The sequence below is a fragment of the Podarcis filfolensis genome (genome assembly GCF_964270895.1).
Source record: "Podarcis filfolensis genome assembly, chromosome: 4".
Lineage (NCBI taxonomy): Eukaryota > Metazoa > Chordata > Lepidosauria > Squamata > Lacertidae > Podarcis > Podarcis filfolensis.
In genome coordinates this window covers 57,736,692-57,758,875 of record NC_139607.1, presented here as the reverse complement: position 1 = coordinate 57,758,875, position 22,184 = coordinate 57,736,692, and positions in this window count along the sequence as shown.

The following is a 22,184-nucleotide window of genomic DNA, read 5'->3' as shown; positions in this document are numbered from 1 at the left end:
GGGAAGATGATATGCACACACTTTTTTTCAGAGCATGGTAGGTAATTTTAGGCCCTGGACTTTGTGGTTCTATAAGGGGCTCCCTTTAGATGGCGATGTATATCCCATCAATTATGAAGCATACAGTTTCACCACCATTCCATGCTTTACGTAGCTTCTACATTCCTGATCTATTAGAGCAAAACCACACACACAAAAAGTGGAGTTTCCATATTTTGAAGAGCAAAAAAAGGACACAGTTGCCGACTTGTACTTTTAACTATGGATCGCTGTGACAGTTCTCGTTTTACATACTCATGAAAAAGAGGACGTGTCCTTAAAAAACAGGACATATGGCAACCCTAAATTCTGATTTAACTATAACAACATTCTGAGCATGTGCATCTACCTATTTTAAACTCAAATCACAACAACATATATACCATGTGAATAAAATGGAGCTTGCTTCTGCTAATAAACACATTTACTTAGGAAGAAACCATGCATCCATCACCATCTGCATGCTCAACCAGCCATCCCAGTGACTACGTATATATATTTTTACTGGAAATAATCAGAAGTAAAAGAAAGCAGAGACCAGCATCAGCCCTGGTGTGCTCCAGCCTGTCCATGCCAGCCCAGGGACTGATGTGAGCCTGTTTGCTTCTCCCCAGTGCCCATAATTTGCTGTTCTCTGGGTGGTCATTTGGAGAGGCAGGCTGGACTATGAGACCTAGACAATTATTCCAGGGAACAAAGGTAAGTAAGGCTGGCTCTCACTTCACAGACATGCAGTCTTATCCCATAAGTGTTTACTCAGCAGTGTCTACTCCTACTGCATTCAATTGAATTACTCCCAAGGAGACACAGAATGCAGCCTTAATTTTCTATTGATTTGCCCTGGATTGGGTTTATTATTATTATGTAGGCTAGATCTAGAGTCCAAAATAGTCACATATGCATGGTCAAAAGATATTATGCATATATTATAGACCCTGACATACACATACAAATTGCTTTAAGATTGGGGGGGAGCTGTTCAAAAGTGGCAGAGGGCCAATAATGGCATGAATGGAACACAGCATGCCTCTGTGTACATGTGAATGTAGCATGAATGGTCTTGGGATTTGCGTCCTTGGTAAACAAGGTTTCTTGGCTTAAGCATATTTAGAAATAAAAGTTCAAAATCTTTCTTCAGGTACTGGCATCGTGTAAAACCTTGTAACAGCATAATTAACTTTGTTGCAAATTAAGCAGATATTGAATTCTGTTGAGCAGAGCATCCAGATGCAGTGACCCAAGTAGTAAATATTGATTTGTGCCAAAGCGGAGATTAATATTTACCTCAAGGGTCAATACATTTTGATGTCCTCTGAAATGTGAAGTCAATATGCGTTTTGTTAGGACATTCTGAATATGTTCAAGAAGAAATATCTATAATCACCATTCTGACAATGCAGAGCTTAAGAGGATTTCTCTCCGCCTGCATCTCCTTTGCCAGGGAATCGACGTTAGAAATGTAGGAGTGGAGATTTTATTGCATGTGAACACATGAAACTGAGTTAAATCACTGGTGTACTTTGCTCAGTTTTCTCTTCTCCAACTTGCAGTGACTCTCTAGTATTTCCTAGCCCTGATACTTCTGATCCTTTTACAAAGAGGTGCCATAAACCAAACCTGGGACCTTTTGTATCCCAGTCATGGGCTTTAATACTGAGTGGTGCACAAATGGAATGCTTTTTAAGCAGTGGAGATATGAGCAATGGAAGCTGCCTTATAAGGTCAGACCATTAAGGGGGACAGGGCACCACAGCTCAGTGTTAGATCACAAGTTCATCCTTGGGATCCCAGCTAAAACTATCAGGTAGGAGTTTGGATCCAGACTCTGTCTTCTGAGAACAGAAAGGCTCCTTCCATCCATGGGTGTCTGCTGAGCAGTGGAGGAATCTTTAGCTTTCCACTGCTTCCTTTTCAGCCCAGCTGGCACACTTCTTTGAAGGACCAGGATGAGTTAAGGTAGCAGCTGCCCCACCTGCCCCAGCCTATGGTATAAAAAGTATACCATAAGAAAATTTGAGAACAATGGAATTAATTGGTTTTCTACTTCCATTTGCAGTAATAATGATACATGCAGTGCTTTTTTCCTGGGGGTATGCAGTGGTACGCATACCCCTAAACATGTTGATAATCCAATGGGAGAAACACGGTGAATCGTCAGTTCCGTTGCTACATCCGATGGCGGCCTCATTTCCTGTCATGGTGTTGCCTGAGTCTCAGATGGAAGCAAGCGTTTAATGTGTGAAGTAGGAGTTGGAATCTAGCACAATGATTGGGCAGTTTCGTTGTTACCGCCTCCGATGGTGGCTTCTTTCCTTTCCTGGTGTTTCCTGAGTCTCAGACAGAAGCAAGCATTTAATGTGCGAAGCAGTGTGGAATGTGGATATGTGGTGTTTTACTGATGAAAGTTTGGCCGCACTGAGGGGCAGTATTTCAATATGAGTAATGCATGTTCTTTGTACTTTTGTCCATTTACTGTATTTATTTTCCCTGATTTGAACTATAAAAGGGTGATTTTTCTTGAGTCAAAATGAGAGTATCCCTAACATTTTAAAGGGGAAAAAGCACTGGATACATACAAGTACACAGGAATCCATGCTTTTCTCAACATTTAGTATAAGTGACTTAGCTCTGTTTGATTTTTATTGAACCTTGTCACTGAGTTAAACAAATCTGAGAAAACGTGCACTGACTGTCCTGTCTGAGAGATAGTTTCCATAGGTTGGAGTTCCAGCCCTTTCTAAACATCAGGTGCTGTCAAGATGTTAAACTCAGGATTAAAAAGACTCACATTTTTGAAGGGATTTACTCATGAATATACATTGAATAAGGAATTTATTCCTGAAATAGAAGTTAAATACCTATGATGCCAAGTTTCGTACCAGATTTACCAACTCCTTAGACATAAATCTTTGTAGATCTATTCTTTTCATGCTTTAGCAAAACATGTGGGGTTGATTTAGTTTCACAAGTCGTTCTGTCTCTTCTCAGGTATATGCTCACATGCTACAGCCTGCGCTTTTAAGGAAGAATTTGCTGATCCAGGGGCTCTAAGTGGAGAAGGCAATTTACCTTATATTTTCCTCTCCTTATGCCTCCTGAAGTATTTTTACTCATTGCTCACAATTTCTTCCCCTTTCACACTGAACCTTCTTCCTCCTATAACACATTTCCTCTCTTATTGCCATTCCTATATATTATTATTATTATTATTATTATTATTATTATTATTATTATTATTATTATCCTTTCCTAATTTCCTCCAGTGCTTCCTTTCATCCTTTTCTCTCTCAGACTTCTTGGTCTCCCGCCAACCTTTCTTTAGTATGTGGGGAATACCTAGTGCTGGCCTCAGTCCAGTCCAAAGGCCATAGAACATCCAAGGAATGGGGTAGGAAAAGAAGAAGGCACTAGGTGGGCTGTGACACTGGTGGCCCCCAGCCCATCATTTGACAAATGCTGGATTGAGAAATGCAAATGCTCACCAACTTGCCCAACTCATTGAAAGTGCTGTGGTGTCAACTGAGTGCACCATCTTTTGGATACATATCTGAATGTGTAGCCAATATACGCCAGCAATATCAAGTCCAGTCTGGAAATAGATAGGCACGTAGGACTGCCTTATAGCTGAGGCTTAGGACTGTGCTTTAGATGCATCTGTAACATATTTTCTTCTGCTGCCACTTAAGCTGATCCACAGTCTTGGTCTGCTTCCCATTATGTTTCCCAGTCCTGCAGCATTTTACTCTCATGCTGAAGGCAGATCAGGCAATGCATATTTAGCATGTAGATGCCTGCACACATTTTGACAAGTACCACTGAAATAAATGGAACAAAAACTAAGGCTCAAGTAGCATTGAAATAAATGAAAGAGAAACAGTTATGCGTAGCCTATAGCTATGCAGCATATAATCCTGTCTAGAGTTAGTCTTACTGAAATCAAAGGCACTTGCCTTCACTTCACTGTGGGCAGTACTTTAACTGTAGAAAGCCATGCTCACTGTTTTCTTGGGATTTACAAGGAACTGGATTCAGTATAGCAACAATCTCTTCAAGGCTTTATGGAATCTATTTCACTAAAGATCTTAGAAATAATCTTTACTTGCAGATGTTAGTCAGAGTGCTCCCCTAATCCATATATTTTGGTCTTTTGTATTTGGCTGGTCTGGGGGTGTCAACTTTAAATTATTGCAAAAAAATAGCAAACAACTGGCAGCAGAAATTCATCTTAATTAGATCTTTAGGTTTAAGCATCAACGTTATTATATGCTACCTGTCAGAAAATGTGTGTGACCTTGTACTAGAATGTTATTTTATGTATTATTAAACATTAGGAACCTAGCATCATCAATATTGGGGGTTTTTTAATGCGGTGGGTCTAATTTGATGGCACAAAATCTAGCAGTCTGAAGTAAGCAAAAGCATGTAGAGTGAAAATTCAGACACTGCAGATATAATCCATCTCCCTGACACATCCAACGCCTTATTGTGAGACAGCCAGTCACAGGCTGCTAAGATGAGAATGTCACAGAATACCAAAATAGGCAGAGATGCAGTCTTGTTCATCATCACATTTATCTGCTACTATCCAGCTAAATATATTTGGGCTAGGGTTGGGGAAGAGAAACTGAAACAGCAGACACCAGCACAGCTGCTAACATGGAAGACTTGAACAGAAATGATTATATAGACTGGGAGTTCCACACTGACTGAACTTAATGTGAGTGGCTATTGTTTGCATTGTGAAAATGTTAAACTGAGAACTGTTCAGGACTGAGTCTTGCCTTCTTGCCTCCATAAAAGTGTCATGCAACCTGATGGTGCACTATAAATAAATAATATAATGTGAGATCCAAGATGTATCTATTGCAGTTATTAATATTACACAGTTTGAAGCAATAGGATGCATATAAAACTAACTTCTGTTGGAATAAAAATTGTCCAGACCCATAAATATGATTCAAAAGCTTTCCTACCAGAACCTTCTTAAAAACAGGTACAAAAACAAGTAATGATACATCCAAATAGTTCCAAAAGACATGTGCTTGTCAAAGCATGGGTTCATCTTCTTAGTAATATTAAATGACTCAAAACAGACCTAAAATTGGAGATCTGTTTCTCTCCCTAGCCTGCATTAAGCTGGAGTTGTTTTCTATCCAGGAGATACTCATTTGTACATCTGCCACTGTGGCTTGGTACAAAAGATCAAAGGCAACTCCATTCAAAATGGCGATTTGCAATTGAATACCTTACTTACCACGTCAAAAATCAGAAAACACGAACAGTTAATTATTAGCCCATTTAGGTGCTTAGAGAACCCTACTTTGCTTTAGTGAACCCCAACGGAGTTTTCCAATGTTAAACCCGTAGCAATACAGATATTTTCCATTTCTTTCCCCCCTTTTTTCCTTTTTTTAAGAAGAGTTTGGATTTGATATCCCGCTTTATCACTACCCTAAGGAGTCTCAAAGCGGCTAACAATCTCCTTTCCCTTCTTCCCCCACAACAAACACTCTGTGAGGTGAGTGGGGCTGAGAGACTTCAAAGAAGTGTGACTAGCCCAAGGTCACCCAGCAGCTGCATGTGGAGGAGCGGAGATGTGAACCCGGTTCCCCAGATTACGAGTCTACCGCTCTTAACCACTATACCACGCTGGCTCCCAGATATTTTCCGTTTCAATGCACAGTTAAACAATTATACTTAACACTCTGAAAACTCATCAAAGAATCCCATCTTAAATAAGTGACATGAGTGTCAGAGTGAGGGGTGGGGTGCATTGCTGTCTTCAAGAAGGATGGAAGAGGGGTCATTTATTCTCAAGTGACAGAGTGGTGGATACTGCTGTTGCCCATGGTCAACTGGAAATTATAATTGCCAAGTGGACCTGAGTGAAGCCTGCCTCCCTCAGGTCAGTTTGTCAAACCATGACCCCCTAAAGCCGCCATGGATTCGCTCATTTGAATCAGTGGGTTTGGCAGGAACCTGTGAGCCTCCACAGTGACAAGGAGGACATGCTGCGCTCAAAATGGTGTGTTGCGTCCGAGCAGTGAGGGAGGTTCCGTCTTGGGTCGCAACCACTGTTCACTGAGGAGGTACGGTAAGCAGCCATTCTCACCCAAATGTATACCAGCTTTCTCTTTCTGAGGTCAGTGCTTAATCAATATTGCCTGTGGTTATGACTCTGCAATAAGATAATCAGCCGCTACAGTGTCTGAGCTTTGTCTCCGACAGAAGGCAAAGATCTATGACACAGTCAAGATAAATGATTATTATTAAGAATGGCTTAATTTTATATTTTGCCTTTCAGGCTAAGAGATTCCCAAATGCATTACAAAACTTGGCGCCAATGTACATTGCTCTTCCCAAGTGGAGCCAAACAGGTGCCACTTGGCACCATGATCAATCTGTTCTTTCTTCCATGAAGCAGCCACAACAAAAGTGAAAAGGGAGAGCTAGCGAGCAATACACTGCAGCAAACAGCAGTTCCCAGTGAAAATGGAATAGGTATCTTCTAGTTGGAATATACAATACAGTTAGCAAAACCTTATCTGGTTAAAGTTAAAGCACAGCCAAGAGCAGGATGTTGTGTGTGTGTGTGTGTGTGTGAGAGAGAGAGAGAGAGAGAGAGAGAGAGAGAGAGAAGGAAGGAAGGAAGGAAGGAAGGAAGGAAGGAAGGAAGGAAGGAAGGGATATAAAGCTGTCTGTCAAGTCCAACATTCCGAGAGGACTAACTGCCTCTAAGTGGCAGGCAGTTTAGTCAGTTTTGTCAGTTGGTCGGTCGGTCAGTTGCTGCAAGGAGTGTTAACTGGTAACTGCTCGGATGAAGTCTTCTCATGATTCACTACTATCTAGTATATGGTTTATCTGTTATGTAACCTGAATCTGCCTTCAGGAACAACTGTGTAAACCTGAATGAATCTGAAAGTAAAGTAGTTTATGTTAATATGATTCAGATTCATGTGTGTTTTCTTTAAGAGGGACAGAAAGGGATTATCAACCAGGAAGGTATACTGTAATTGATAGGACTCAAACAAGTTAGCAACCCGCTTGTTGCTGCATACATTCAAACAGGGGATCGTTTAAACTGCTAAATTATATAAATGTTCCCACAGGAAGAAGTGCTTGAGACAAGTGAGTGGGAGATAGAGAGTGGTGTTCCTGCATGTGTGGTGAGTGTGTGTGTTGTATATCTATGCGTGGTGAGTGTTGTGGTTTGTGCATGCACACTGTATATGGATGCTATAAGTGGGTGTAGGTGTCGGTGTGTGCACAGACATAGGCCATGCTCATTGTTGGCATGTAGGCTTTGGAGGGATGGCTGGCAGCAGATGTGTCTCTCAGACCACCCCTGGTTTTGAATAATAGGTTAATGATAGAGAAGACCTCCAGACAGGGTTGTGAAAGTTCTATCTGAAGCCCTGGAAAGATGCAGCCAGCTAGCATGGATAATACTGAGCTAGACGGACCAATGGTATGATTCAATACAATATAAGGCAGCTTCCTGTGGACTTTCATGTTATTAAAAAGATGGTTGGTAGCAAACTAGTTGTCCTATGAACTTCAGTGGGATTAGATTCTAATGCAATATAGCAAATGATTTAGGGATCATTCTGAGCTGAAGAAATAATTTATTATTTTTTCCATGCTGGCAGATAATACAGACCCTGTTCAGGATGTAAAATAAATATGGTTCTTACGTATTTGTAAGCCATATAGAAGATGAGCAGGATACAAATGTGCTAAAATAAATTAAAAATCCCGCCCCCAGTACTGCGTGCTGCCATACTAATATGTTAGCAGTGAATAAAGGTGATGTGCTAATTAATAAAGTCTATATGCCACACAGTTGAAGTGAAATACCAAAAAATGCCTTTCCATTTGGAAGTAAATAAAAATTCAACCTTATTCTGTTGATCTAGGTGTTATATGTCAATACTGCTTCCTTTTTCAGCAAGTAAATTCAGATTTCCAGGTCCCAGATTAGGCCTAGATTACAAAAACCATAACCATTTGATGCAAGAATTTTACATTCACCTCTTAAAATAAGTCATTTCAAAGATACTTGAAAGTGCATGCAAAAATGTGAGATTTAGTAACAAAGGGGATCAGCCTTCTGAAACCAGCAGAATAAAATCCAGCTGTAGGGACTTTAAAATGGTGGATTTGTTTGCTTTGTATTATCTTAACTAGCATTGATATTTTTGGGTCCATTCGTGGTTGGCTGTCCCTGACAGGTTAGTTTAGCTTAAAGCCATGCTTTTTTTCCCCCTGACTCTGCAAAGAACTTCCATGAACCTTGAGTGTGAGAGGGCAAACAGCAGTAGCAGTTCATATGGTTCTCTGAGCTTTCAGAAACATTTAGCAAACAAATGATTGATAGTGACTTGTTGAAAGTGGCAGGGAAGCTAATGGAAAATAAATGTGACAGATAAAAAGATGATTTTGAAACATCTTATTTTCCTGATTGTTGTCTTCATATCATCTCACGGAATTTGTTGTCTTCATGTCATCTTATGGAATTTTGGATCATTATGGCAAAGTGGGTCTATAAAAGCATGATTTAAAACCATGTTTTCTTATATTCCCATACATTGCTGTTATGCTGTTTCTGAATGACAGACATATCTGCAATTCATTTCACTTGTAAACAGTGTCTTTTCCATAGGGCATTTGGTTATAAATGCATCTTACACCAAAAATAAATTTTCCAAATGATTTATATGAATGAATAGTACCATAATTATATTGAGTTGATGTGGGGATTATTACTGAGGCAGTTTTAAAAGTATGCCTGTAAGAAAACCTTACATATCTGTTGTTTCTGTTTTTGAAGATTACAGTTGTAGGAAATATATTGGAAGAAATTTGGACAAATTACATTTATGCAGTCATGCTAGGGCACATGTTTATAGTTTTGTCTCAGTAGTGTAGAGAGTGAATGCATGATAACCTTATCAGAAAGTTGTTGCTGTGTTGGTCCCATAAAATGAGAGACAGAAAGTTGTTGTGAGCCTCAAATTTCTCCAACGGAGGAGAAAGGAGGACTTATATGTAGGCCAGTTTCATGAATGGTGTTGATTGGCTCATCCATTGACCCTACTTTCTCCTGGAAGTTGTGCTGTGGTAAAATTGTAGAGCCCTACACCCTGGAGGGGAATTCAGGCCATTCGGCCTCCTGCTGTATTCCGTTCCATGTCCTAAGTACACAGTTGGTCTAAAATAATGTTTTACCCTTTTATCTTTAGGCAGTTGACCCTTCTGGTCATGAAAGCCCTCTTAAGTTACATGACTGGCATGTTTGATGCTTCTCTGTGTTCTGTGAAACTCTGGCAACATAAAATGTTGATATTATGTGGAAAGTACTGATGACATGATTACTTCCCAGAGCACCCATCAAAGAAGCAATAATGGCATGAGCCAGTCAATCATTGTTAATCACTCCTATCTGAAATTATCTTCCGCCACACACCTCTAACAGAAGAGGACCAACTCTTGGCATGTGTAGGAATGAAGGCTAAATAGAGATGGAGTGGGAATAAATATGTTTTTATGTTACCTTGGTAAGCCTCATCATTTATTTGTCTACCTACCCCTTCAGTAGACCTCAGTTTGTTGATTTGGTGACTAACTTTTAGCCAGGTGACCTCAATGGCTAGAAGCACCTTCTATCAGCTTTGGCTGGTGTGACAGCTATAGCTATTCCTGGATTGGGATAGCTTCGCTATGGTGGTTTGGGTATTGCTGATTTTATGATTGGATTACTGGAACATGTTATGTGTCGGGCTTCCCTTGCTTTTGGAATGGAAGCTGAAGTTAATGCAGCATATAATACCCCTGTTCTGAGATCTGCTGCTTTCTTACCAGGCCAAAATCCAGTTGCTACTGCTATAATGTCCTCAATAGTTTGGGACCAGTTTACACCCCATACGTGCCCAATCCAGTGGCGGACCTTGGCACCCCAAATTCCAGTCGCACCCTGTGTGATGTGGAAATCCCGTGCCCCCACCCTTTCGCCTTCTGTTGGACAACATAGTTGCAACACCTGTTGCGGTATCCCAGAAGCTCCATGCCTGGTGCAACTGAACCGGACATGCTCTCCTAGATCTGCCTTTGCCCAATCAACCACTTAGATCTGTGGACTTGGCAGTTTTACAAGTGTCACATAATGTTTCATTCTGCACTTGTAAGAAATTGGTCTTCTAATGTGCCTTTGCTGCATTGTTTTCAGTGCCTGCTAAAAAAAATTCTTTCCAGAAAGTCTAACTAACAATGAGATTTTAGCATGTGATTTTAAAAAGTAAAATTGTTTTAAAATTACTGATTTTATTTTATGTCACTTGCTTTTAACATGTTACTTTTACTGGTATTTTTAAATCAATATCTTAGATTGTCTCTTCTGAACAGCTTAGAGTCTTGAGCATGTGAGATACACACGTTGCTTGTAAAATAATGATAAAATAATCTGTCCTGTTTTGCTGTGGGTTCATGTGGAAGATTCTAGCCAAGCCCTATTAAGAATAATTCTGTTACAATTTGGTGGCAGCAAACAGGATCTAAAAATGCTCGGTGGTTGAGCTTCTGCTCACATGCAGCATCTCCAACTAGGCTGCAGTGGTGAAGGACAAAACAGGATCGAACAATTTCAAATTGCTGCACAGTTTAATGCAAAGGTGACTTTTTAAGGGATGTTGCAAGGGAAAGCTTGTGAACCCAAGAAGGGACTGAGTTCCGGAATCAGTAAAAATTACAACCAATTGGCTACCGACTTGCAAAGAGTGCTAGAGCTAACAGCTTCCTCTGAATGGTATCTCACTAAGCTTTCAAATCACAGACCTGAAAGGTGAAACATCCTTGACACAAAGCCTGCAATGTCTTGCAGGCATATACCACCATGACCCCCTATATACCAGACATGTTGGAATATATCAGTTTGCAACCTAGGGTGATCAATCAATTGTGGGGTGATCAATTGCAGGGTGATCAGTAAATGCAGCAGAGACTGTTGAAGCATAAAACACTGGATAAAGTCGTGGCACAAGCAAGCAAGGTGGAATTAGTGAAGGATATGGCCTCTCTAAGTAGGCACAAATCTATGACTCAAGTGCAATTACACACTTCAGAGGAGAAGGATCGATCTTGCCAGTCTGATGAAAGCTCTACTACAAAGAATATTCCTACAGCCATTCAACAGTTGCAGAAAGATGTAAATAAGCTAAAAGCAGCTGAACAGGAACAGCCATGGGCTGTGATTTACCTGGAGGAGAAAGAAGATGAACACTTGAGGAAATGACTCTTGGGACTGCTAGGCATACAGGCAGGCATGTGCAAGAGGGAAATTGTGTCATAAACAGGAAAACAGGAGAACGTCTCTTTTGCTGCAAGTTTGACTGAAGGTCCAGGTAGAAAACCATGGTTGGGGTATCCATAGGAGGTGGGTAACATGTACTAAGCAACCTATCCTCCCCTAAGAATTTCTGGCAATGTCTTGTGAACAGCAGGTAACTGAAGTATCTCTGGTCTGCTTTATATAGGTCTTAGCTGGCATAAACAATAAATCTGTCATAACCACCTACCATTTGGGATAGAACAGAGCAAATCCACATCTCACAGACAAAAGTTATCATTATTATCGTCATCATCAACAACAACAATTATCCATCACTTACATAACATGTCTCAAAGTGACTTGCAATTATAAAAGCATACATAATACAAAATTTAAAATACCTTGGAAAGATGAAAGAATAAATGTCACGTTGACATCACAGTAAGACAATACTTACTTTTAAATGGTTTTATATGTTTCAATTGTTTTATCACTGTTGTGTTTGTTGCCTGGCCTCCTTTGTGAGGAAGGGTGAGATATTAATTTAATAAATAAATGGAAATATAGAAATAAATACAAAGGCAGTCATAAATTGACTCATATATTCCAGAAAGGTTACCTGGCAGGATTAGGAGCAACTGAATTTAGTTCTCTATTTTTTGACAGTCAAAATACTGAGAGCAATGGCAGCAAAGCTCTCTTTAAATCTCAAATAATATGAAGCCAAACCGATAAAACATTTCACGTATTGATCAGCACTGATCATGTTCCAACATTCTCAGTTTGTTGTTTTGTTTTGTTTTTACCATTGATTGCTGCTCTCTGAGCCAATACAATCTGTCCTTAATAGTTTACTGACTTTCCAAACAATGTACACTATGCAGGTTTTATCATTAAGCTTGCAGCTCTGAGCTTTTGGGATACAGTACAAAGTTTTGCTAGATGTTTCCCAAAAGTCTTTTGGGTAAGTGTAAGTGTATTAAATCTAATGAATTGTAGCTTGAAAGAGCACGTGACATACATCCCTGGAGATGCTGCCAGATACACAAGATGCGAACTGCCGTGTAGATCTCCTAAAACTATACCTACTTACCAAATTAAAATTAATAAATAAAAGTCAGCTGTTTCATGCCAAAATTTCAGACTTAAACTATCTATCACACAAACCCAATATTCTATTAGGAAACTTGAGTTTTTGGAATATTCTATATCAAAAATATTATACATTTTGAGTATATCTGAGTTTGAGTAAGTGCTTTAGCTCATTTTGCAAATGTGTATATAACTTGGATCTTCAGTTATTTAGTAAACTATTTTGAGGATCTTTCTAAAACTGAGTCTGATCAATTATGAATGCCTTGTTCAAAAAAATCCTTCATGTCTTCCTTTCAGACACATCCTAATATGAAAAATAAATCACAGTTTCCCCATCTAGAAGTGTTATTTGAAGTCCTTGAATTGACTCCTTAGCAAAGATAAAATCTATTAATCTTTTAATCTCTGTTCCAATTCCCTAACACCTCTGATAAAATCCACAGTGATTTGACCTTCTGAAAGTTCAAGTCCTTATATTTGGTTGATAAACTATAAAATGTCAGAAAGCTACTGTTGCAAATTAAAAGAGCAGCCAAAAAAACTGTATATACTACTGTGCACTACGATCTTCCTCCTTCTCCTATACATAGAAATAATAAGTATTGTCAACTCTTTTGACCAAAGGGGACAATGATTCTTGAATTCAGTTCCAATCCCTAGGGTGACACAACTGATTATCAAGTCCAGGATGAATACAGGTTGAAACAGCACAGTTCAAGCCACTCTTGCATTCATGTGTAGACTGGCTGAAAATGTTTCCTTGAGATTGTAGCCAGCTGTTAGCCAAAATTGTCCCTCCACCTGCCTTTTCCAAAGAAAGAATCTCAGCTCCCAATGGAAGGTCGGGTCTTGGGCTCTAAAATGGACTTGCTCAACTTTAGACCCCAACTGCTGCCACATTGCTCTGCAATCGCAAACCAGCACAGGACAAACAACATCAGCAAAGCAGCAGTTTTTATTTGGTCCCACCTTCAAAAACTAAATCGTACATATTTCAGGTGCCTAAACTGATAAAAAAGCAACTATTGACATTCTTTTTCCTGTTAACAATGTGATTAATTAAAAGATACTGCCTTCCTTCAGTTTCTTCAATGTAAGGTGTAAATGCATTTAACTTTTAATGAACACACAAACAAATTGACTAAAGCAGAAGCTGTGGTCCTCCAGATGTTGCTATGGAACCCTAGCCAGCATCTCCAGTGCTCAGGGATGATGGGAGTGGTAGTCAAGCAAAACCTGGAAGGACAAAGACTCTTGACCCCTGAACTAAAATCAGTGTAATCCCTTGACAGTCTTTTCATGTCTATTTAAAATGCTGTCTTTTAAATATTTTAAGGGGCATGATCCAATCAAGCAAAGTGTTTCTAAGTTCTATTGATTTCTCTGAAATAGTAAGTAAGTGCCTAGTTAAATCAATGTTACTTAAAAGTGTTTAATTCTGGCCGAATCATGTCCCATGTTTGCTTATTTTATTACTCAATCTGGAGAACAAAGAAGTATAACAGTTTTTAATTACATTTTACAAATTTTTATCATGGTGCTATAAATGTGTTTTTTCAATATTAATATCCTACATTCCCCGTCACATACAATTGTTAATTCAAAATGGATCTGGAATGGGTTGAGGAGAAAGCTAATCCTTTCTTACAAGAGGTACAAAAAATTCCAAAAGGCTGCTGCCAGCAGCTAGAAATAAGTACTCAAACCACCTCATCAATACTTCCAAAACAATGCTGATCTGTTAAAAGTTTGTGGGTTTTTAAAATGGTTTTTCTTTTTTAAAAATTGTGCAGACTTTGGATCAAACAGACTTGGCAGACTACTTGTGTGTAATGGACAGGGACTAGATTAATCCCTAGCTAAAGTAAAGGGATCCCTGACCATTAGGTCCAGTCGTGGCTGACTCTGGGGTTGCGGCGCTCATTTCGCTTTATTGGCTGAGGGAGCCGGCATACAGCTTCTGGGTCATGTGGCCAGCATGACTAAGCCACTTCTGGTGAACCAGAGCAGCGCACGGAAATGCTGTTTACCTTCCTGCCATAGCGGTACCTATTTATCTACTTGCACTTGGATGTGCTTTCAAACTGCTAGGTTAGCAGGAGCAGGGACTGAGCAATGGGAGCTCACCCCATCACGGGGATTCAAACCGCCGACCTTCTGATTGGCAAGCCCTAGGCTCTGTGGTTTAACCCACAGTGCCACCTGCATCCCCTAATCCCTGGCTACATGTGATCAAAATAGGTTCAAACAATAGAATAATGGCAGTCAGAAGTGGGTAAATCCCAGTTCTATAGGGTGAAACAACCTGTTGTGACAAAGTTTCAGAGCCATTTTGGCAATAGGATGCCCTATTCGCTGGCAATATGAACAGCAGCATAGGGCTGCCAAACGTCCGGATTTTTCTGGACATTGCCAGGATTTCAAAGGCAGAATTGACATCCAGGGGAAATTTCCAAAAGGAAAGGAAATATGGCTTAGATCAATAATTATTTCAGTCTTCAAAAATCGGTGATCCGGGTGATTCAGTGATCATGGGATCATCGGCGATTCAGACCGATAAGTCTACTGTCAGTGATAGGGAAAACCTAGGCTAAGCACCTTTTACTTAAATTACTTACCCGGATGAAAAGAGCAAATAGGTTTTTCCAAAGGCTGCACTATCTTATAGTGTGGTGTAGTGGTTAAGAGCGGTAGACTCGTAATCTGGTGAACCGGGTTCACGTCTGCGCTCCTCCACATGCAGCTGCTGGGTGACCTTGGACTTCTCTGAAGTCTCTCAGCCTCATTCACCTCACAGAGTGTTTGTTGTGGGGGAGGAAGGGAAAGGAGAATGTTAGCCACTTTGAGACTCCTTCGGGTAGTGATAAAGTGGGATATCAAATACAAACTCTTCTTCTTCTTCTTCTTCTTCTTCTTCTTCTTCTTCTTCTTCTTCTTCTTCTTCTACCATTGTCTTAGACCAAACTCTGTTGGTTGGAACAGTGAATGGAGTTCAGGAGGTAGCATAACTTTATATATCCCTTTTCAAAATCTCATTGACTCATCTCAAAAGTCTCATTGAACTCTGAGGAACTTCCTTTTGTATGTACATGTCATGCAAATTGCCTTATTATGAATGTGTGACTGCGTACCTACTCTAGCCCATCCTGCCATTAGCTGTCCTTCTATCGGCCCCAACAGTTCCAATAGGTACCAGCTTCCTATGCTTTAAGGCAGGGAATGATCATGCCACAAATGTTGAATCTGGAATATTTTTCAGTTTAAGTTGAAGCAATATGCCCTGACCCAGCTTTGGTCCCAGGCAAGTCATCTTATCCAATAACCAGCAGACCTGGATGGTGTATACTGTACATTCGTGTGTTCTTTTCTGCCCACTGAGCAGGTCAGCTTTTGTAGAAGAATTAATCCTGTGATGAGCAAATGAGACTTGAAAAGAGTTGGAATCCCTGGATAAAGCTTGTTTTGCACCATTTCAGAATTTCAGAAGTGTTCCTTTTTGTCATCAAGACAGATTAGAGAAGAAAATGAAAGAGAGTATAGTTAAATGGAAAAATTACAAGCTAGAGAAAATATAGAGGGGGGAGATGTAAAGAAGCAACACAAGTGATTTTGGTAAACTATAAGAAGTTTGAATCATGTTTTTTACTCTGATTTTTAATGTTAGACCTTATTTTAAAACAAATATTCCCTTTGTAGCTGTGGTTGGGCTTGGAGCCAGAAATAAATACCTCAACAGATCAGTGAGGGGAGGAAGTCTACATGTGCAGTGTTTTGAGCACATAAACTCAGAAGTTTGGAAATTTTACAAGACCACTAATAGAGAAAGTATTCAGCCTCATTGTCAACCCAAATAAGTTAGGCTAAGCATCAAGTCTTTTGAACGCATGTCAAAAATACTGAGCTTCTTGTCTTTCAGGCTTGCTTATTGCTTGTGATTACATTTCTTCAGAAACATTCCTACTGGTTTCACAGCTGTGGAGGTTATTATGTGCCACATGTTCAAAATGGAAGGCCAGACATTCAGTAGAACAAACATTTGTGTCTCTTTCAGAAATTCGTCCCAGGAACTCATGACAGAACTGCTTAAGGAACAATTTCCTCCCATATCTATAAGTCCCAGTGGCAGTCTCCAATGTTAACCAACTATACAAAGTGAGGCAAACTGAATGGCAAGAGTCAATATAGAAGTAAAGGTAGGGAGGGAATCAGAGAATTGTCACTAGATTATCAGTTTGAAATTCTTGGCTGTAGACAGAGCTTATGCAGGTGTTGAGGTGAATAGCTAAACAGCTGGGGTGAGATAACCCCCAGCTCAAAAAAGGTTCTCCATCTCCATCTTATATCCTGTATCCATATGCTTATTAAAGCATCCAAAAAAAGGAAACAAATGAATACATGAAATGTCAAAATAATATAATTTTATTTATTAGGATCTGTGGTATATGACATGTACCGGGGGTGGGGGGCACATCCAATGGAAATATATTATTTAATTGAAGTTGACATATATCTGCAGAGCAGATGATCAGTCATCATAATCAAATATTTAGATGGTGAGGTTTTCAACAAGCAAGCCTAAAACAGTTGGTGTGGTCATGAGATATAGCCAGATTTCCCATTGTACTAGGAATGCTATGGACTCTCAGAGTCCATTCTGGCAGACAGGGGCTCCAATGCTCTGCAGAACTTTGATCAAGTAGGTGAAGCTTCTGACAAACACACAGAGTGCGAACAAGATTGAGTGTATGTGTGTGGGGGAGGGGGGCTCATTTAATTTCACTGCACACAGGTGGTGTAGTGACAATAAAGGTTTATTATTATTATTATTATTATTATTATTATTATTACTATTATTATTATTATTATTATTATTATTATTTTGCAACAAAGAGCTGGTCCACACTTCTGCTTGTCCTGTGCATAGAAAGCATTCATGGAGAACCCCATTTCCCTTTTCTCCAATTCAGTGCTAAACCACAGGTTTCACTGAGGAAAGTGGTGAATGAGCCGTAATCATGTGCAAAAGTACCCTTAAGACACAGATACTTGTGCCTTCTCATCATCCCAGGAATGTATGTATAACCTGTGGCAACTACTCTTAACAAAGTTAACTATTCATTTGTATTCACAGACAGAATAGTGATGACAGGGGTGGGGGGACAATATTTTCTCACGCTTTTCCAGTGGCTTGACACAATTCCAATCAATGTAGTGAATGTGATTATAGAGCCTATGAAAGAGAATAATTTTGGATTAATCCAGAATGTGACTTTATGTACGTAATCCAAATATTTAACTGTATTTTTAAAATCCAACACCATCTATATACTGTGGTTTACAAACAATACTATTTTCATATTCATTTCACAGCTGGACAGGAATAAAGGTACATCCTTTGGGGCACATGCATTTCTCTCTCTCTCTCTCTCTCTCTCTCTCTCTCTCTCTCTCTCTCACACACACACACACACACACACACACAATGAGAAAGCAAATTATGGAGTGATAAAAAGGAGAGCCCATTAAAGAGTGGTTAGAGCATGTCTTAATGCCAAAGTTTATTTAGTTATTACTTGCTTTGCTGCAAAATATGTTCCAACTACTACTACAAAATTTAGCACATTAATAGGAAACCAAGTTTATCAATGCAGCTGCAGCAGTAGTTGGTTATCTTAAAGTTAAATTCTTTGCCATGATTATGTCAGGGTAAACTGATATCTCCAAGTATAAGGAATCATACAAACAGAATGAAATCAGTAGCCACATTTAAATCAGCAAATTGGCTGAGTCTGGCAGTGACTTCAATTACTTCTGTCCAAGTGCACTTGAAGTATCAATTAATCTCCCACACTTAGAATGTACACGTTCCCCACTTATCAAATTAAGATTTAAGCTAAATCAATGCATGCAATGATAGTTTAATTATATTAAGCCACATAAAACACACAATGAGGAAGTCTGTTCATGCAGATAACCACTTGGGTGCCAGGGATTGAACAAATTGCTAAAACTATTAATTTACTTTTCGAGTTGCTTTTTGCATAAAATAATATTATTCTGCCGTCAGCAATGCAGACACCAGTCTTGGTACATAGATGGCTGAAAAAGAGAATGAGGGGGTGGGATTATAGTGTATAATGGATTTTTTTTCCTCCTTAGGGCACCAGGTGTTTTAAATGCCACCAGAAGGGTGCTTCAGGCAAAACCAAGATAGCTTGGCATAGATTACTGAAAGCTTTTGTGTCCTTGGCAAGTTTTGATTAAGGGCCAATGCTGTAAGTCCAGTGGGCTTTCAGAGGGTACAGTCTAGCTCATATTTATTTTAATCGCTACTGGCAGTTAGGATAATTACATTTTAATTTAAATTGGTAATTTTATGCTAATATACAATCAGAACGCTAGACTACAAAGCAGCTCATATTTTGCTTTCCAAACAGTAGTCCTTGTGTGCTAACATAAAAGTCCAGTTCCACAGAGTGCAGTCTACCCTCTTGTATTACATACACTGAAGTTCCATCAAAGCTTGGACTTCGTGGACAGCATGAAGGCCCAAGAGTAAAAATAAATATTGAATATAACATGAGCTTTTACTTCCTCCCCACCCCCCAAAACCCTAATAATTTCTGTCACAAGGCAAAAGCAAAAGGAAACAGAAAGAAAGAAATATCTGTTTGCTTCAGTTTGTTATTCTTCATGATTCTAGTCCTTCCAACACTGAATCTCCCTCTCTAAGGCCGAGTTTACTCTAAACACCATGGTGGATTATTGGACAATAGTGTCCCTCACGCTGATGGAATGTTATTTGGTTCAGCAGAGGCTTCTGTCAGTGGAATGGAGAAGGACGACATGTTTGCTGTTTTCCTCTTCCTTCTGCACACCCTCAAAATCTGCTCTAGGGAGCCTTCAGAACAGTGCAGGTGACACTGTGGACTGCAAAGGGGAGGGGAAATTGGTGAAAGTTGCCTTCTTCTCTGTTCCACTGATGGAAGTTTCTGCGAAATTCTTTAAAAAAAAAACAAAAAACACACACCTCCTTATTGGGCAATTCACCTCCTTATCTGGAAAGATGGAACTTTCAAGTTCACATTGAATGCCAATGTGAGGAAGTGAAAAAAAGCGTCTCAGGGACTGGGCATTACATATGTAGGTCATGCAAGTTTCTCAATCAAGTCTTTACTTCAGAGCAGTTGAAATATAGAATGTTAGAGAGTCAGTGGAAGTAAACAATGGAAAACTGAAAGGAGAGGAAGGAGAATGGGTCTGCTGAAACCCTAACAGCTTATTGTAAGTATGGAGGTGAACACATACTCTCTCTATATATATCTGTTCCAAGAAAATGCTCAGATTTGGTCAGTTGACATGGATTCTCTGTTTATGTCATCTATCCTAACCCCATTTTTTTTTAAAAAAAGAATCATACTGTTATGAGTTTGAGAGGTTAGGCTGAATACTTGGACCCGCCTTCTAATTCCTGGATCCAGCACAGTTGCTGGAATAGTCAGGCCAGCCTGGTAATCACCTGGGAGATGAGCCATTAAGAAAGAAAAGAGAAGGTAAGGGGTCGTTAAGAAAGTCAAATGGGAGGTGCCCCTCCCTCAACCCAGAGTTGGTTTGGAAGAGTTTTGAAGTAAAGTTTTAGAGCTGAGTTTATGATTGGAGTTTTTGCATGGTGTGAGCTGGGGGGGGGGGAAGGTTGCAGCCTTGTAAAGGCAAAAGTCTGTAAAATGCAGCAATCTGGAGAGAGGGTCAGAGCCATGGCTAAGATCACTTTGAATCCAAGGTTACAGTTATGGGAGAAGCAGGACCCTCTTGGAGTGTTAACACTGTGAGCTCCTCCATTGTAGGCTTGGGTTGTATATACGTGTAAATAAACCATCTGTCATAAAGGCACCACAATCTCCACTGTGCCTCATTTCCAAAGGAAACACAGACCCCAGGTGACACTGTGGAATCTTGCACTGCTCAGAGGTTGGGGTGGAGTGCAACAAGACCAATTAGATTTCCTTGCAACCACGCATCTATGTACAACATCTCAGTCAAACACACCTCATGTTATTTGAGCCTCAAAAAGAAGCAGCTCATCCGATAAAGACATATTGTCCTATCTATCCTATGACTAAATTGTAAAACATCAGTGGTTTTCTTTGTTTATCCACGCAATCATCAGGTATACAACTGCACACGACAATGTTAACATGGTTGAATGTGGGTATATATGGCTGTAGTGTGCTGAAAAAAATAGTCTGGGAAGACTGCTGGTTGAAAGAATAGAGAAAGTGTATGCTCCTGGCAAACAAAGGCATTCTAAGTATAAGCTTAGATGTGACTATCATGGAGTCATGGAGTCAAATGAAAGGTCTAAGACTAACTGACTTGGACGAAAAGCAGGAAGGAAGTGAAACCTGAGAAAAAATCTACATGTCAACAGCTACTGAAGAAGGAATCAGTGAGGGAAGAATAGGTTGCCTTCCTATCACACACACACACACTGGTTCAGGGTAACTTATTGAAAGCATTGTTGCTTTACTCCCAGAAATTATGAGCAGGGAGGGAGTACGTGACACTTATGACCATTGCTGCAATTTTAGTTCCAGTTGCTATGACCATAGCAATGGCCAGTGTTGTCTCTGTGTGCTGCCCTCCTGTCACACGTAACGTTTCTCTGCCCAGCTGTGCCTGCAAACACTATCATGAAACAAATCGGGCTACTCCTGTATGTGGATCATCCCGAGTCACTTGCCCAAAACCCAGCTTCAGGATAGAGAGAGCTGCTACCAGTTGGTATAAACAGTATTGGACTAGATGGACTAATGCTCTGACTCAGAATAAAGGCACCTTCCTATGTGCCTATGGTCCACGTATTACATCCTTTTTCACTGTCTAATATTTTTTGAAAAATATTAATGAAAAACAGATTTGTTCTAATTTTATAGTATTTGTTCTGTTTCTTTTTCACTAATTGTGGTGTGAAGAATCTGGATGAATGGAAGCCAAGATTTTCTGTCTGCCACATTGGGGGGGGGGGGAGGAAATATAATGGCACACAAAGATGCCTGGCAGCATCAACACACTGCTGGAGAAGCAATTTCTCTTTGTTTAGATGGCAATGTGTACGAACATTTACATAATAAAATAGTCACACAAGTAACAGATGGTGAAGAGGCACTTACTTTGCCACATGTTGGAAGCATGATACAGTTCCTTGACGAACTCATTTTTCTTACTTTTGCCTGTGGACGTCTACCAGCTATTAACCCTCCAGGGTTATTTGACTGGTGAAAGCTTTGAGGGCTGAAGCTTGGCAAAAAACAACAAGCCCTGTCTACAGAATTTTCCATCCTAAATCAAGAGCAAATGTTCTACTCTGCCGGCAGCTTTGCAGTTTATCCAAATCTCTCCCCCTCCCCACGCTTTTTTTAAACTGTCAGAAAAACTAAATATTAATCCCTTTTGCTGGTGACACTTCCTGGGCTGAAATTCTGATAAAAGAAGATAAATCCTACCATTGCCCCAGGTCTTAAATCTCTTTCCCTCTGGGCTTTTCCCTTTTTTTCATAAGAAGAGGAATGAGAACCAGAAAGAGCTAACCATACTAATGCTTCTTATTAAAAAATATCAGTACTCTGATGAATACCATTAATTTTCTTTATGAATTAAATGCCAGTAAATAAATCTCTATTAGAAGGAATGGCAGCTTCACAATCTGTGTAAACTCACGATTCAACTA